The sequence below is a fragment of the Orycteropus afer genome, unplaced genomic scaffold (assembly GCF_000298275.1).
Source record: "Orycteropus afer afer isolate SDZICR_OR568_19922 unplaced genomic scaffold, OryAfe1.0 scaffold00135, whole genome shotgun sequence".
Lineage (NCBI taxonomy): Eukaryota > Metazoa > Chordata > Mammalia > Tubulidentata > Orycteropodidae > Orycteropus > Orycteropus afer.
In genome coordinates, this window is record NW_006921722.1 from 4,919,154 (window position 1) to 4,935,131 (window position 15,978).

Genomic DNA, 15,978 nt, shown 5'->3' on the forward strand with positions numbered 1-15,978 from the left:
AACCATACTGTTACTATAAAGATTAAATGAATGAGTATGTGAAAAAAGTGCTTTGAAAACATTACCTGTTTGGATAATTACTGCCATTGACATATCCGTCTGTCTCCTGGTCATTTGTTGGTTTAGAGCAAGTGCCAGTGACCTCATCTTGGGTCGCACGTGTGCCAAGCCCACTTCGGGGATCTGCAGAGGCCTGGGCCGCACGCAGGGCCCTGCTCTGACGGCTCCATGGGCTGTGCGGTGCTTCCCATCTCCAGCCAACGGGGGTGGGGGTGGGGGTGCATCAACACCGCACGCAGAGACAGTTCACCAGCCCTCATCAGTTGTGTCTCCCAAAGATTTTGCAAATCCATTTTTGTACTTTACACCTTATCTAAGAGCCCTGGTGGCACACTGGTTAAGTGCTCAACTGCCAACCAAGAGGTCAGCAGTTCAAACTTATCAGCTACTCCGTGGAAGAAAGATGTGGCAATCTGCTTCCGTAAACATGACAGCCTATGAGGTACTACTCTGCCCTGTAAGGTCACTGTAAGCCGAAATTGAGTCAAGAACAATGAGTAGATAGTATACATTACCTGCTTTAACACACACTGCCTTTTCACAATTCCAGCACTTAATCTCTTGACCTGGTGACGCCTCCCAAGGTGATTTTGTTCTGAAAGCGGTGACTTACCCATTCTTCTGTTTTAGGGTACTTTACTGGCACCACAAGTATTAAGCTGTCATTGAGTTGGTTCCAACTCATAGTGACACTATAGTATGGAGCAGAAACGGCCTATAGGGTTTCTAAAGCTGCCATCTTTCTGGAAGTAGACTTACACATCTTTCTCCCACAGAGTGGCTGGTGGGTCTGAACCATGAACCTCTCAGTTAGCAGCCGGGCACTCTATCACTGTGCCACCAAAGCTACATACATATTCCAAAAAGTCTAAATCCACTGCCATCGAAGTGAGTGACTCACAGCAACTCTACAGGACAGATAGAGCTGCCCCAGAGGGTTTCCAAGGCTACAAATCTTTAAGGAAACAAAGCCACATCTTTTTCCTGCAGAGCTGTTGGCAGTTTCGAACTGCTGACTTTTCGGTTAGCAGCCAAGCGCTTAACCACTGTGTCACCAGTATCAGGTCCCTTTATTCAGCCTCATGGTCTGGTCTCTGCAGAAATCTTGACTCTTATCTCCTCACCTCCTCCTCCCTTATCCATAAACCTCTTACAGCACTCTGCTTTCAACAAACATGCCTATGTGCAAATTCATACTTTTAATTATCAGAGGTTATTATCTGCTGATAATGTCCTGACCCAGATAAACTTCCCATGTCTCTTCTGAAGGAAACTCAGATGGCACTCTCCTTGATAAAGCTTTCTAGGATTGCCTCAGATAAGGAGTTTTACCTCGCCCTGTCCTCCCAGTATGTGGGCCTTGGAATGCTTCCACAGCTGTATTTATCAAGCTTTCCCACAATGTTATTTTACTTACTGGATTTCCCTATTAGATTCTTAGCTCCTGAAAAAGCTGGCTGTGTATCACTAGTTAGCTAAGGATTTCCAATACTCAGCTGAGTATCTGGCAAATAACAGGCACCAAACAAATGTTTGATGAAGTGATTCAGAGGGAAGCACGCCAGGACAGTACCAGTGTGTCCACTTCTCTCATTTATCAGCTATCGGACTCTGAGATGGAACCCGTGACCAGTCAACCTGCTCTCAGATCTGTCACTGGACTGCGTGATGACAATGGGGACATCTCAGTGATCAGCAGACAGGGTCAGCAGTTTTAAAGGTGGATGCTTTGAGGTTTTCTTTTGGAATGTTTATATATTTGGTGTAACAGAGACATAATTAATGACAAAAAGCAGGACTTTGTTTTCTTCTTACATAGTGTAACATTCCCAACTACATACTAAACAAATGATTCACGTATGTCCGAGAGGAAAAAATTTCCTTCTGCTCCTTAAAACCTAGACATTTAGTCTAGGTAATGACACTGAGACATCAAGCCAACAAATCCTAGCAAGTAACTACCTGCCAGCATGTACAAGTGGGCGGCCACCTGTGTCAGCACTAAAGACGGCAAGGCTGCTTTATCCTATCATGGTCAACACATATGTTAGCATTTAAATTAGCACCTACTGCGGTTCCCCATAACAGCAAGCATTCCTAAAACAGGCAGATAATTTTTGAAATGATCACTTGTGATAAATGTGGTCAGGGTCAAAACATGCCTATTTGAAGCCTGAAGCACTATAAATCCACCCCCCCACCCCACCCCACCCCCGTTATAGAGAATGGCATCAGATAAAATGTTTATTTAAAGCTCTGTAACACTCAGGAAACCTTCTATAATTCTAAAGAGTTCTTCAGACATTACCTACAGTGCCCATCTGCTCAACCATTTGCTGCAGGCTCAGTGGGAAAGGGAACAGTCCCCTGACCCCTCTCGACCACTACCGACCAGCACTGCTGGGAAGCCCAGCAGGCAGACCACACAGCTGCTGAGGAAATACACACCCTTGGTGGGGCCTGGTAGGTCAATGCAACAAGTCCACACAAAGGAGAACAGACCCTTAAAAATTACTGAGCACTTAAGAGGAACCAGCAGGCTTAACAAAGAGACTCAAAGTGAAGAAGTAGAATAGCTGGCTTGAACTGAAACTGATTTAATGCAGGAAACAGGAGAGAATTGTAAAAATTGTCTACCACAATTCCTCATGAAAGGGCTCTGCCATCAAAACAAACAAAGATCTCTGAAATGAAGTCAATGAAGGCAGTAGAAACAAAAACTGAATCAACAATTAAGACACTAACTGCTCAAAGTATCACTGTAACACAAAGCAAAAGGAAAAAGGAATGGTAACTTTGAGTAGAAAACAAGAAACAAAAGTCAGATCCAAGAGCTCTCAGGAATTCCACAAAGGCAGAAGAAGAGCTTCTGCCCAGTCAAAACATCACTAACACATGAAGAGCCCCACCAAAAAAAGAAAGGAAGGAAAGAATTCTCTGAATGGTAGAACTCAAAAGTAATCATTTATCTTCTCTAAAAAGCTACTTAAGAAGGTAGAGTCCAGTCCAGTCAAAAGAAAATTGATCTCCGGATGGGGAAAGAAGAATTCCTAGGGAAGTGACAGCAATCAATCCAGGGAAATTTACAAGTGCGTCCATTTACATGATAACTTGGTAACAGACTGTACTACAAGTCCTAGAAAGGAATATTTGAAATACAAAAATAGCATGCTGTAAGGAAAAAGCCTGGAACTTCAATTCCCAATTACTTCAAAAAAATTCAGAGAGTGACGAAGAGGAAGGAAGGTGTGATAATGGCATATTTGCTATTATTTCATTTCCATGAGAAATGCAGGATTAAATGTGATGTAAAATCAGGACAGCCAAACTGGAAAGCCTCACTAATACAAGGACATCAATAAAAACACGACTACAACAATAATGCTAATGGTATCTTGTATGGCTTTGACAAACTTATAATAAAGTGAAAAAAAAGTAATGCGTGAAAAGCAGCCTAGAAATCTTTGGAAGGAAAATAGGCAGAATTGTTCCCCTACACGATAAATCAATCAATCGATCAATCCTGAGTCTGTAAAATATAAGACTATAAAACCTCTAGAAAATTACAGGAGAAAATATAGGTGACCTTAGGTTTGGTAATGGGTTTTTAGATACATTACTGGAAGCAATTCATAAAAGGGAAAAAATGTTAAGTTGTACTTCATTAAAATTAATCTACTCGGCCAAAGAGAGTAAGAGAATGAAAAGCCAAGCTACAGATTGGAGAAAATATCTGCAAACCATATTATCTGAAAAAGGAATTCCATCCAAAACACAGAGAACTCTTAAAATTCAATAAGAAAACAAACAACCCAATGTATAAAATGAGCCAAGGATCTGAAGAGACCCCTCACCACAGAGGATATACAGATGGCAAATAAGCATATGAAAAGATAAGTAACATCACATGTAATTACAGAATTGCAAACCATGAGATTCCATTGTTGCTAGGTACCACTGAGTCATCTCCAATTCACAGCGGTCCGAGGTACAACAGAACAAAACACGGCCCAGTCCTGCGTCATCCTCACCGCTGTTTGCGTGTCTGAGCCCTGATTCAGCCACTGTCTTGACCCATCACGTAGAGGGTCTTTATCTTTCTCGCTTACACTCTACACTTACCCAAGCATTGATGTCTCTCTTCAGGGACTGATCCTTCCTGATAACACATCAAACTATGTGAGATGATATCTCACCATCCTTGTTTCTAAGGAGCAGACTGGCTGTAATTTTGCCAAGACAGATCTGTTTTCCTGGCAGTCGTGTTATATTCGATATTCTTCACCAACACCGTAATTCTAAAGCATCAATCCTTCTTTGGTCTTCCTCATTCACTGTCCAGCTTTCGCATGCATTATGAGGCAGATGAAAATACCACTGCTTGTGTCAGGCACACCTTAATCCTCCAAGTGGTACCTTAGCTCTCAACACTTTAAAGAGGTCTCTTGTAGCAGATTTTCCCAGTGCACTATGTCATATCACTTCTTCACTGCTGCTTCCATGCATGCTGACTGTGGACCCAAGGAAAATTAAATCCTTAACAACGTCAATCTTTTCTCCATTTATCGTGATGTTGCTTATTGGTCCAGTTGTGAGGATTTTTGTTTTCCTTTGTGTTGAGGTGTAGTCCATACTGAAGACTGTAGTCTTTGATCTTCATTAGTAAGTGCTTCAAGTCATCTTCACTTTCAACAAGCAGGGTTGTGTCATCTGCACATCACTGGCTGTTAATGAGTCCTCCTCCAGTCCTGATGCTGTGTTCATCATACATCCCAGCTGCCCAGATTATTTACTCGGCATACAGACTGAATGAGTATGGTGAAACTCTCACACACATCTTTCCTGATTTTAAACCACGCAATATCCCCTTGCTCTGTTCGAGCCACTGTCTCTTGTTCTATGTACAGGTTGCTCAGGAGCACAATAAGCGTTCTGGAATTCCCATTCTTCACAACACTCTCTGTAATTTTCTATGACTCACACAGTCAAATGCCGTTGCATAGTCAATAAAACACAGGTAAACATCTTTCTAGTATTCTCTGCTTTCAGCTAAGATCCATCTGACATCAGCAGTGACTAACTCTCATTCTGCTTCTTCTTCTGAAGCCAACTTGAATTTCCGGTAGTTCCCTGTTGATGCACTGCTGCAATCATTTTTGAGTTATCGGAAAAATGTTACTTGTGCCTGATATTAATGATCCTGTTTGATAATTTCCACATTTTGCTGGATCACTATTCTTTGGAATGGGTTCTCTTCCAGCCAGTTAGCCAGACAGTTGTCTTCTAAATTTGTTGGCATAGACAATTCAGTGTTTCTAGTATTGCACCCATTTGTTGAAACATCTCAATGACTTTTCTGTCAATTCCTGGAGGCTTCTTTTTCACCAATGCCTTCAATGCAGCTTTGACTTCTTTCTTTAATATCACTGGTTCTTGATCATATGCTACCTCCTGAGGTGACTGAACATCAACCAATAGTTGTTGGTACAGTGACTCTGTATTCCTTACATCTTCTTTTGATACTTCCTATGTTGTTCAACACTTTGCTCACAGAATCCTTCAATATTGAAACTCGAGGCTTGGCTTTTTCTTCATTTCTTTCAGCTAGAGAAATGCTGAGCATTTTTCCCCTTTTTGGTTTTCTAACTCTAGGTCTTTGCACATTTCATTATGATACTTTACACTTTGTCTTCTTGAGCCACCCTTTGAAATCTTCTGTTCAGCTCTTTTATTTCATTTCTTACACTTACTTTAGCTACTCTACATTCAAGAACAAGTTTCAGAGTCTTTTCTGACATCTATTTTGGCTTTTTCTTCCCTTCCTGTCTTTTTAATGACTTTTTGCTTTCTTCATGTATGATGTTCTTAATGTCATCCTACACCTCATCTGGTCTTCGGTCAGTGGTGTTCAAAGCATCAAATGTACTCTTCAGATAGTCTGTACATTCAGATGTTCTTGGGATATAATCAAGGTTGTATTTTGGCTCTCATGGATTTGTTTTCATTTTCTTCAGCTTCAACTTGAACTTGGATATGAACAATTGATGGTCTGTTCCAGTGCCCCTGGCCTTGTTCACTGATGATGATCCTGGGCGAGTTCTCCTTCATCTCTTTCCACAGATGCAGCTGACTTGCTTCCTGTCTATTCTGTCCAGCAAGGTCCACATGCAGAGTCAAACGTTCTGTTGTTGGAAAAAAGCACCTGCCATGAATAAGTCGTTGCTCTTATAAAATTCTATCATGAGTCCTCTGGTGTCCCTTCCAGCCTCAAAGCCATATCTTCCAACTACAGCTCCTTCTCATTTCTAACTTTTCACAAGTAATGACCAATGCATCTTGAGTTCATGTTTGATCAATTCCAAATGGCAAAAATTGGTTTAAAAAAAACTCTCAATCTTTAATTTCTTCATTTTGGGCACAACTCTCCAAAACATTGACAAAACCAAATGCTGGTGAGGATGCAGGCAACAGGTATATTCATTCATTGCTGGTGGAAATGCCAAGTGGTACAACCACTTTAGAAAGATAATTTGACAGTTTCTTACAAAGCTAAACATAGGCTTACCATATGATCCAGCAATGAGCACCTAGGTATTTATCCACATGGATACAAAGCGGATGTTTACAGAAACTCTATTCATAACTGCCAAAAACTAGAAACAAACAAGATGTCCTCAATAGGTAAATGAACAAACTGTGGTCCATCCATACAATGGAATATTTTTCAATGATAAAAAACAAACGTAATGAGCTATCAAGCCATGGAAAGACATGGAGGAACCCTAAATGGATACTGCTAAGTGAAGGAAATCAGTGTCACACAATACTGTGTGATTCCTAGCATATTACATTCTGGAGAAAGGAAAACCATAGAGATGGTCTAAAAAAAAAAAAAAAAGATCAGTAGTTTAGAAAGAAGAGGTGAAGAGGCAGAGTACAAGGCATTTCTAGGGCAATGAAATTACTCTGCATGATCATGTAATAGTGGATACATGACACATATTTGTCAAAAGTTGTAGAACTTTACAATACAAAGAGTGGTCCCTGATGTGAACTATGGACATCAGTTAACAATAATGGACCAACATTGATGCATCAATTTTAAGAAATGTGCTACAGGAAATCAAGATGTTAATGACAGGTGAAACTGGGCTGGAGAAAGGGGAGTATTCAGGAACTTTGTACTTTTGCTCAATTTTATGTTGACCTAAAAGAAGCTCTGGTAGCATAGTACCTAAGGCACTTGACTGCTAACCAGAACGCTGGCGGTTCAAACTCACCAGCCACTCCTCGGAAAGAAGGTTGGGCAATCTACTTCTGTAGTGATACTGCCTCGGAAACCCAAGCAGGGGTCGCTAGGAGTCGGGTCCAACTCAATGGCACATAACAACAACGACAATAACCACTGATCCTAAGGCCTAATTAGTATTTCCAATGGTCTGGCTACAACTGTGCACATTGGAGGTCTGTCCGAAATGCCAATGCTCAAGCCCTACCTGGGGATTCTGATCAGTCCTGCCCCTTGGCCCCCATACTCCCTGTATGGCACAGGGGTATATACATGCAAAAGCTCCCTGGGTTAGGCTGACATGCAGCCCAGTTTGGAAACTATTAGTACAGCTAAGAGTCTAGAATCCAAGGAACCTGGGTCTGAATCCCTGTGCCAGCACGTGCAGCTCCATGATTTTGAGAAAGTTACCTGCTCTCTCCAAACCAGTTGTCTTATCTGTAAAATGGAGCAATACCTACACTATGCCAGAAGGCTGTGGTGTTTGCCACATGGTCAGGCCCCCGCAAGTGGCAGCTATTGTATTTCCTAGTTTCAACATGCTTTGACAACTGACAGATAGGGCTTATTTTGTTTACCAAAATATTACCATAATTATTTTTAGACTCCAAAGACAAACACTATTACCTTCGCCAGTATAGTAACCATGATCCTTCTTAACACACACAAAAAAAGTTACCAAAATCTTCTCAGGACTTGAGATAACCTGTACTTGTTTGTGTTGTTGTTGTTGTTAGGTGCCATAGAGTCAGCTCCAACTCATAGCGACCCTATCTATACACAACATAACGAAACACTGCCCACACAGCCCGGTCATGCACCATCCCCACAATCCTTGCTATACCTGAGCCCATTGTTGCACTCACTGTGTCAATCCATCTTGTTGAGGGTCTGTCCCTTTTTCCTTTTTCACTGCCCCTCCACTTTACCAACCATGATATCCTTCTCCAGTGAACGGTCCCTTCTGACATGACCAAAAAGTAGATGAGATGAAATCTGGCCATACTTGCTTCCAAGAAGCATTCCAACTGCACTTCTTCCAGGACAGATTTGTTTGTTCTTCTGGCAGTCCATGGTACTTTCAGCATTCTTTGCCAACACCACAACTCAAAAGAATCAACTCTTCTTTAGTCTTCCTTATTTACTGTCCAGCTTTCATATGCATATGAGGTGACTGAAAATACCATGGTTTGGGTTAGGCACACCTTAGTCTTCAAACAGACATCTTTGCTCTTAAACACTTAAGGTGGTCTTTAGCAGCAGATTTGTTCAGTGCAATATGATGTCTGATTTCTTGACTGCTACTTCCATGATTGTTAATTGTGGATCCTGGTAATATGAAATCTTTGATAGCTTCAACCTTTTCTCCATCTATCATGATCCTGCTTATTGGTCCAGTTGTGAGGATTTTTTTTTTTTTTTATACCGAGGTATAATCCATACTGCAGACTATAGTCTTTAATCCTGATCTCTAAGTGCTTCAAGTCATCCTCACTGTCAGCAAGCAAAGTTCTGTTGTCTGCTATCAATGATATGTATAGTTCAATAATTTTCACATTCTGTTGAATCACTATTCTTTGGAACAGGCACAAATATCAATCCAGTCAGTTGGCCAGGTAGCTGTCTTCCAAAGTGAGTGCTTCCAGTACTGCATCCATTTGTTGAAACATCTCAATGGATATTCTGTCAATTCCTAGAACCTTGTTTTTCACCAATTCCTTCAGTGCAGCTTCGACTTCTTCCTTCAATGCCATTGGTTCTTGATCATGTGCCACCTCCTGAAAGAGATGAACATCAACCATTTCTTTTTCCTAAAGTGATTCTGTGAATTCCTTCCATCTTCTTTTGATACTTCCTGCATTATTCAATATTTGGCCCACAGAATCTTTCAATACTGCAACTCAAGGCTTGAATTTTTTCTTCATTTCTTTCGTCTTGAGAAATGTCAAGCATGCTCTTCCCTTTTGGTTTTCTAACCTCAAGTCTTCGAACATTCCATTAGAGTAAGTGACTTGGTCTTCTCGAGCTGCTCTCTGAAATCTTCTTTTCAGCTCTTTTATCTTGTCATTTCTTCCATTTGCTTTAGCTACTCTCCATTCAAGAGCAAATTTCAGACTCTCTTCTGACATCCACTTTGGTCTTCCTTTGGTTTCTTTTTAATGACCTTTTTGCTTTCTTCATGTACGATGTTCTCGATAATATCCCACAACTTCTGTCCCATCTTCAGTCGTTGGTGTTCAATGTGTCAAATCTATTCTTCAGATGATCTCTAAATTCTTGTGGGATATAATCAAGGTCAGGTTTTGGCTCTCATGGAATTGCTTTGTCTTCAGCTTCAACGTGAACTTGCATGAACAACTGATGGTCTGTTCCACAGTTAGCTCTTGGCCTTGTTTTGGCTGAAGATATTAAACTTCTCCATCACCTCTTTCCACAGATGTAGCTGATCTGATTCCATCTGGCAAGGTCCACATGGATAGCTGCCATTTATGTCGTTGAAAAAAGGTATTTGCAATGACTAAGTCATTGGTCTGGGTTTCCAAAGTGGTAAATCTTTATGGCTGGTGGGTTTGAACCACCAACCTTTTATTAGCAGTCAAATGCCTTGGCACTGCACCTATTAGAGCTCCTTCACTTGTTTGTACATTACATTAAAAACAATTTTCATTTTATCTTTCTCTTCTGAAAATACATAAATTTCATAAGGAAAAGCAAAAGAGAAGGAACATAAAATATCACAACTTGTGGCTGGAATATTTTATGGGCATTTAAAACAAACGGACAAAAGCCACAGAATTATATAATACAAAAAGTGAACTTTCTGTTAACGCTGAGGGTGACTTCAGGCTGGAACACAGATGGTGATAAAGGAATTTCACTGTTTGAGACGGGTGTGTCCCGACCTACTTGAAGAGGATGTGGAAGAAACGTGTGTACCCAGTGCTATGAAAAACTGGCACACACTGAGAGGCTAATGGCAAAAAGAACTGTAGTTAAAACTGCCTCCTAGTGGGAAGAAAGGAGCTCTGGTAGTGTAGTCCCTAAGGCATTTGACTGCTAACCAGAAGGCTGGTGGTTCAAACCCACCAGCCACTCCTTGGAAGGAAGGCTGGGCAATCTACTTCCATAGTGATACCACCCCAGAAACCCAAGTAGGGGTTGCTATGAGTCAAGTTCGACTTAACAGCACGTAACAACAACAGTGGGAAGAAACTTCACAACCTCAACAGAAAACTGCACAGTGCCTATAAAATATAAATAGCTGGAGTAAAGACAGATTCAGCAGAAAATGGGAAAAATCAATAAAAATTGAGGGAAGATTCAAAATGTAACAAAACTTCAAAAATAAAGTTTATATTTGACTTGTAAAACCTTTTCCATTTATACAAATATCCTGTCAAAACTCGCAGCAATCCTGCAAGGCAGGGAAAACCCACTGCCATCAAGTCAGATGGCACCCCAGGGGTGCCAAGGCTGCAGACCTTCACAGAAGCCGACTGCCTCACTGTTCTCCTGCAGAACAGCTGGTAGGCTCAAACTGTCAACCCTTTGGTTAGCAGTCAAATGCTTTAACCACTGCATGAGCAGAACTCCTTGTAAGGCAGGCACGAAGGTATTTTATACCCATTTTATAGATGAGAAGACTTAGGTTCAGAGAGATCAAGTCATTTACCCAAAGTTACATGGTAAGAAAGAGGCACGGTAAGAAACAGAACCCAGTTACTCCCTGACACACTTACTAAAAAGATGAAGAAAACCAACCTGGGAATGGAAAGTACACACGTTCACACACACACGGGGAGTATATACACATTCTTACACATACATATTGAGGAATGTACACACACCCATACATACAGACACACACACACCCCTCTCCAGTTATAGCAGTTATGGTCTTGAACATGGGAACACAAATAGAAGGTTACTTTCCTAGTTAGTTAATTATAATTTCAGAACCTCATCTATTCAGTGTGGACTTAGTTACCAATAAAGAAGAATCCCAACCTTGGTTTTCTGCTTCTCTTCCATTACTTGACAAACACATAGCATTTACAAACCAAAACTTAAAACTAAAGCATCTGTAGTTCATTTTTCTGAACAGTAAACAGTCTACAGAAAATGCTAATAAACAGATCGTGTATGTTATAAGCCTTGAATATATCCATTTCCTTTTTTCTACAACCTCTCCAGTTACAACTCAATTGACCAAAAGAAGACAATTTTGATGGACATTCAAAACTATGGATAAACAACCTGGCACAGTATTTTCTTCAACTCAGTTTTAATATAAATGTGAACAAGTTCTCAACCTTTTCCTTCCTCCAACACATCTCTGGGATGCAAAACGCTCTCATGAGCCAAAACCAAAACCAAACTCGCTGCCATCGAGTCGATTCTGACTCACAGTGCCCCTAGAGGACAAAGGAGAATTGCTCCCCAGGGTTTCCAAGACAGTAATCTAAGGAACTCTGGTGGCACACTGGATAAGGCATTTGGCTACTAACGAGAAGGTCAGCAGTTCAAATCCACCAGTTGCTCTGTGGAAGGAAGATGGGGTGATCCACTTCCGCAAAGATTTACAGCCTCGGAAACCTAATGGGGGTCATTTATGAGTTGGAATCAACTCAATGACTACAGTCTAGTAAATTACACTATATGGTTTTTCTAGCCATAAGTCTTTGTAAACCCCGTGGTGGAATTTGCTGTGAGCAACTGAGTAGCTCCTGATTGCTAAAGTTATCCACCTGGGGTATTTCTGTTGACCCATCAGGAAGCAATCTTCTGGGAAGTTCACTCTCTCTCAGGTATACAGAATTCTGATGTTGGGATTGGTTGGTTTGGCCAGTCTGACAGGCTCAAAAGTAGCCCTTCTAGAGGCAAAAGAAGTCTCTCCACTGGCTGAGAAGGAAATGCCACCGAAAGAAACCTGCTCCTGAGAGACAAGAGAGACACATGCTGCTGAGGGAGAGACACAAGAGACACACACTGCTGAGAGAAACATGAGGGACACACACTACTGATAGAGTGAGGTGCTACTGAGCCGGCCGGCTGCTGAGCGAGACGGCCGGCTGCTGAGCGAGATGGCCGGCTGCAAGAGACTGAGTGCATTTCTGAAGTTGAATTGCAGCCTGGTGCTTCCCTGATAAACCCCATAATTTGTGAGTTCTGTGTGGCCACTGCAGCAAATTATTGAACCCAGCAGAGAGATGGTGGGTGCTGCGGGAGGAAAGGCTGGTGTCAGGGTTGGTGAAAGGGCTGGAGGTGACTCTGTCTTCCTCTTGTGGGGTTAGAGGAGGTCAGAAGATGCAGCCTCCTTGCCCCTTTGGCAGCTGGTGTCAGAAGCAGTAGGATTCGTTGCAGTGCCTCCAGACTCACAGAAGCATGGGGCTTGAAAGAAAGAAGGAAGGGGCCTGGGAAGTAAAACGTTGGAGTCTTAGATGGTTACTTTGGTTGATGTTACCTACTAAAAGAGATAATTGATTTAGAGGCTAGGGCTTTGGTTATACCCAGCCAAAGGCTCAAGGCCATATACACAGAATAGGAAGGTAATCAAGGTGAAGAGATGAATGTGGAATTTCTTAAAAAGGATTATGTTTTGGATTATGTATTTATCTGAATATACTATGGATACTGCATGTTCTCTTACCTAGTCGTACATCAGAAATTCTTATGGGTTACGGATAATGAAGAGCGTGTAAGTCTGCCTTCAGCCGATACGTGACTGGATGTGTTAAAAGGGGAATAGAATTTGCCCAGAAAAAAAAACAGGCTTTTGTTTCAAGCCCTGTGTGTAGAGTATTAGGGGCTTAGGTAGAAAACCTGAGCCCCAATCACAACTACTGAGAGAACAGAAGATCTGCATTTGAAGACAGAACCCACAGAAAAAAAATAAAATGACTGCTTGGCTTTTTTGAATTTCAAGCAAGTAGTTAGGCCTTGGGTGCATCGAGGTAGAAAAGTCATGGTCCATGAGAGAAACCCCTCCAGGACTGAAAGTTAAAGAAAGCAGTGAATAGTAGGCTTGTATGCTACTCGCTTTTGACTACCTGGGTCCACTTCAGTGGAAATAGAGGAAGAGCAGCAAAGAAGAAACAGGCTGAGTTTGGTACTCTTTGACCTAGGCCATGGAGGCTGGGGATGAGAGGGAAGGGCTGGCTGGTCTGAAGTGCAGGGAGCTGTGAGCCTATGGGCACTGAAATAGTCCCTGAGGACTGAGGATGTGAGAAAAGGTGCTGACTAGTCTGAAGTGAAGAGTGTGACTCCCAAACTTCTCAGCTGGAACCCATGACCTAGCTGGAATGGCCAGGGCTGAGCTGATCAGAACCCGACCAAATGGAGAGAAAGGTGTCTGACACTGAGCTGGTGTTAAGTTGCTGCAATTTGATGGTTTGCACTGGGCTGGACTTTTGCTCGTTTATGGATGCAGATTCCCAAAGTTTCCAAGCATAACAGAAGATTCTTCAGTGAGAAAGGAACATGCTTATCTCTTGACAGTACTGGTTTGATAGGGACAGGCAAATTAGAAATTGTTGTTGTTGTTATGTGCCATCAAGTCAGACCTGACTCACAGCAACCCCTCCTTCGGTTTCTGAGGCATATCTCTATGAAAGTAGATTGCCCAATCTTCCTTCCGAGGAGTAGCTAGTGGGTTTGAACTGCCAGCCTTCTGGTTAGCAGTCAAGTGCCTTAGACACTACACTACCAGAAATTGGCTATCTAAAATAGGGGAGATAAAGGCTTGAATGGTTGCCTCACATGCTTTCATGGGTGTGGTTGTTCTTAAACTGATGGTGAAAGGGATGTTAATTTTTGAAGTATAAAAGGGATAACAGCTAGGAAAGCCAGGGGGTAGCCTGCGGAGTAGTAAATTACCTGGTATGGCTTTTCTAGCCATAAGTCTGTGTAAACCCCTGTGGTGGAATTTGCTATGAGCAACTGAGTAGCTCCTGATTGCTAAAGTTATCCACCTGGGGTATTTCTGTTGAACCAGCAAGAAGCAATCTTCTGGGAAGTTCACTCTCTCTCAGGTGTATAGAATTCTGATGTTGGGACTGGTTGGTTTGGCTACTCTGCCAGGCTCAAAAGGAGCCCTTCTAGAGGCAAAAGAAGTGTCTCTGGCTGCTGGCTGAGAAGGATGTGCTCCTGAAAGACATGAGAGACACACACACTGCTGGGAGAGAGATGCAAGAGACATGCACTACTGAGAGACTGGCATGCTACTGAGACTGCTAGCTGCTGAGTGAGACGGCTGGCTGCAATAGACCGAGTACATTTCTGAACTTGAATTGTAGCCTGGTGCTTCCCTAATAAACCCCATAATCTGATTTCTGTGTGGCCACTGCAGTGAATTATTGAACCCAGCAGAGAGGTGGTGGGTGCTTTGTGAGGCACGGTTGGTGAAAGGGCTGGAGGGAGGCAGCATGTCTGGCCTCACAGGGATAGGCCTTGGGCTACTGATGGTGATTCTGTCTTCCTCTTGTGGGGTTAGTGGAGGTCAGGAGATGCAGTCTCCTTGCTTCTTTGGCAATGGCAGTGAGTTTGGTTTTTTGGTTTTAATCTTTATAGAAGCAGGCTGCCTCATCTTTCCTCCATGCAGTGGCTGGTGTGTTCGAACCGTCAACCTTCTGGTTATCAGCCTAATGCATGAACCTTAGAGCCACCAGAATGCCTCCTCCCATAAGCAGTAAAGGTTAACAGGAAATGATGTGGAGGAGGGCAGCACACAGCGAAGACTAACACAGTCCTGCCCCACCTCCCAGTGCCTTCACTCACAGTCAGACCTCTCTCCTGTGAGAACCACTCACCCAGAACGTAGCTCAAACCTCCAGGGAGCTGTTGTCCCTTTGCTTCAAATTAAAATCAAACCTCAACGCTGTTTTGCCCATGTGTCCTTAATGAAACGCAACCAGTCCAACCAAAAACTTAGACCAAGTTGGCTATTCACTATCTGATGTATGTGACAAACCCCTTATCATGTGCCTACAGTTCTGTGCCACCAATTTTAAAACGAGTACTACAACAAAACCTAATTAAAAAAAAAAAAAAAAACAGCCATTCATGGACTAAAACAAAAAAGCTTCATGTACTCTAACAAGAAGCTGCACAGAAAAATCATTCACAATGTTATTCTTCAAGACAAAGGATATACATGAGCTCATTTAAGTAAAATCAAAATAATACTCAAAGCACAGGGACAAAGTATTCATCCACTCTGCAAACATCTGGCCAGATTCCATGGCTGCTTGCTCTCACCCCTCTCAGGATCCGTGATCTAGCCAGCAGGTTAAAAAGAAACCTCACAAACTCAGGTTCCTGTTTCTGACTCTAAAGCAAACCTGACTGTGTATTAAACTGAAGTTGAAAACATACTAAGTACATACAAACGCACATACATACACTTAGACACATGCATATGTATGTGCTATATAGCTATAAAACGCAGAATCACAGCCGCACAGACGTTCAAAGGACCTCAAAGACCGCGTGCAAATTGACTTGCCCTTTTTTAGACGCTCCAGAGTGACATCCCAACCTTCCCCATCCAGCTTTGCCACCGTGAACGGGAAGAATTTCCGAGCTATCAAGCTATCAAAACCCAATCAGTACTTGAAGTCACTTCTTTACAA

At 42.2% G+C, this 15,978-nt stretch overlaps 1 protein-coding gene across 1 annotated transcript in view; it reads right to left on the reverse strand.

Annotated features, from left to right (window-relative positions):
* Window positions 1–15,978, reverse strand: part of MAP3K4 (mitogen-activated protein kinase kinase kinase 4) — a 109,339-nt gene that overhangs the window by 77,197 nt on the left and 16,164 nt on the right. The gene's annotated exons all lie outside the window — the stretch shown is intronic.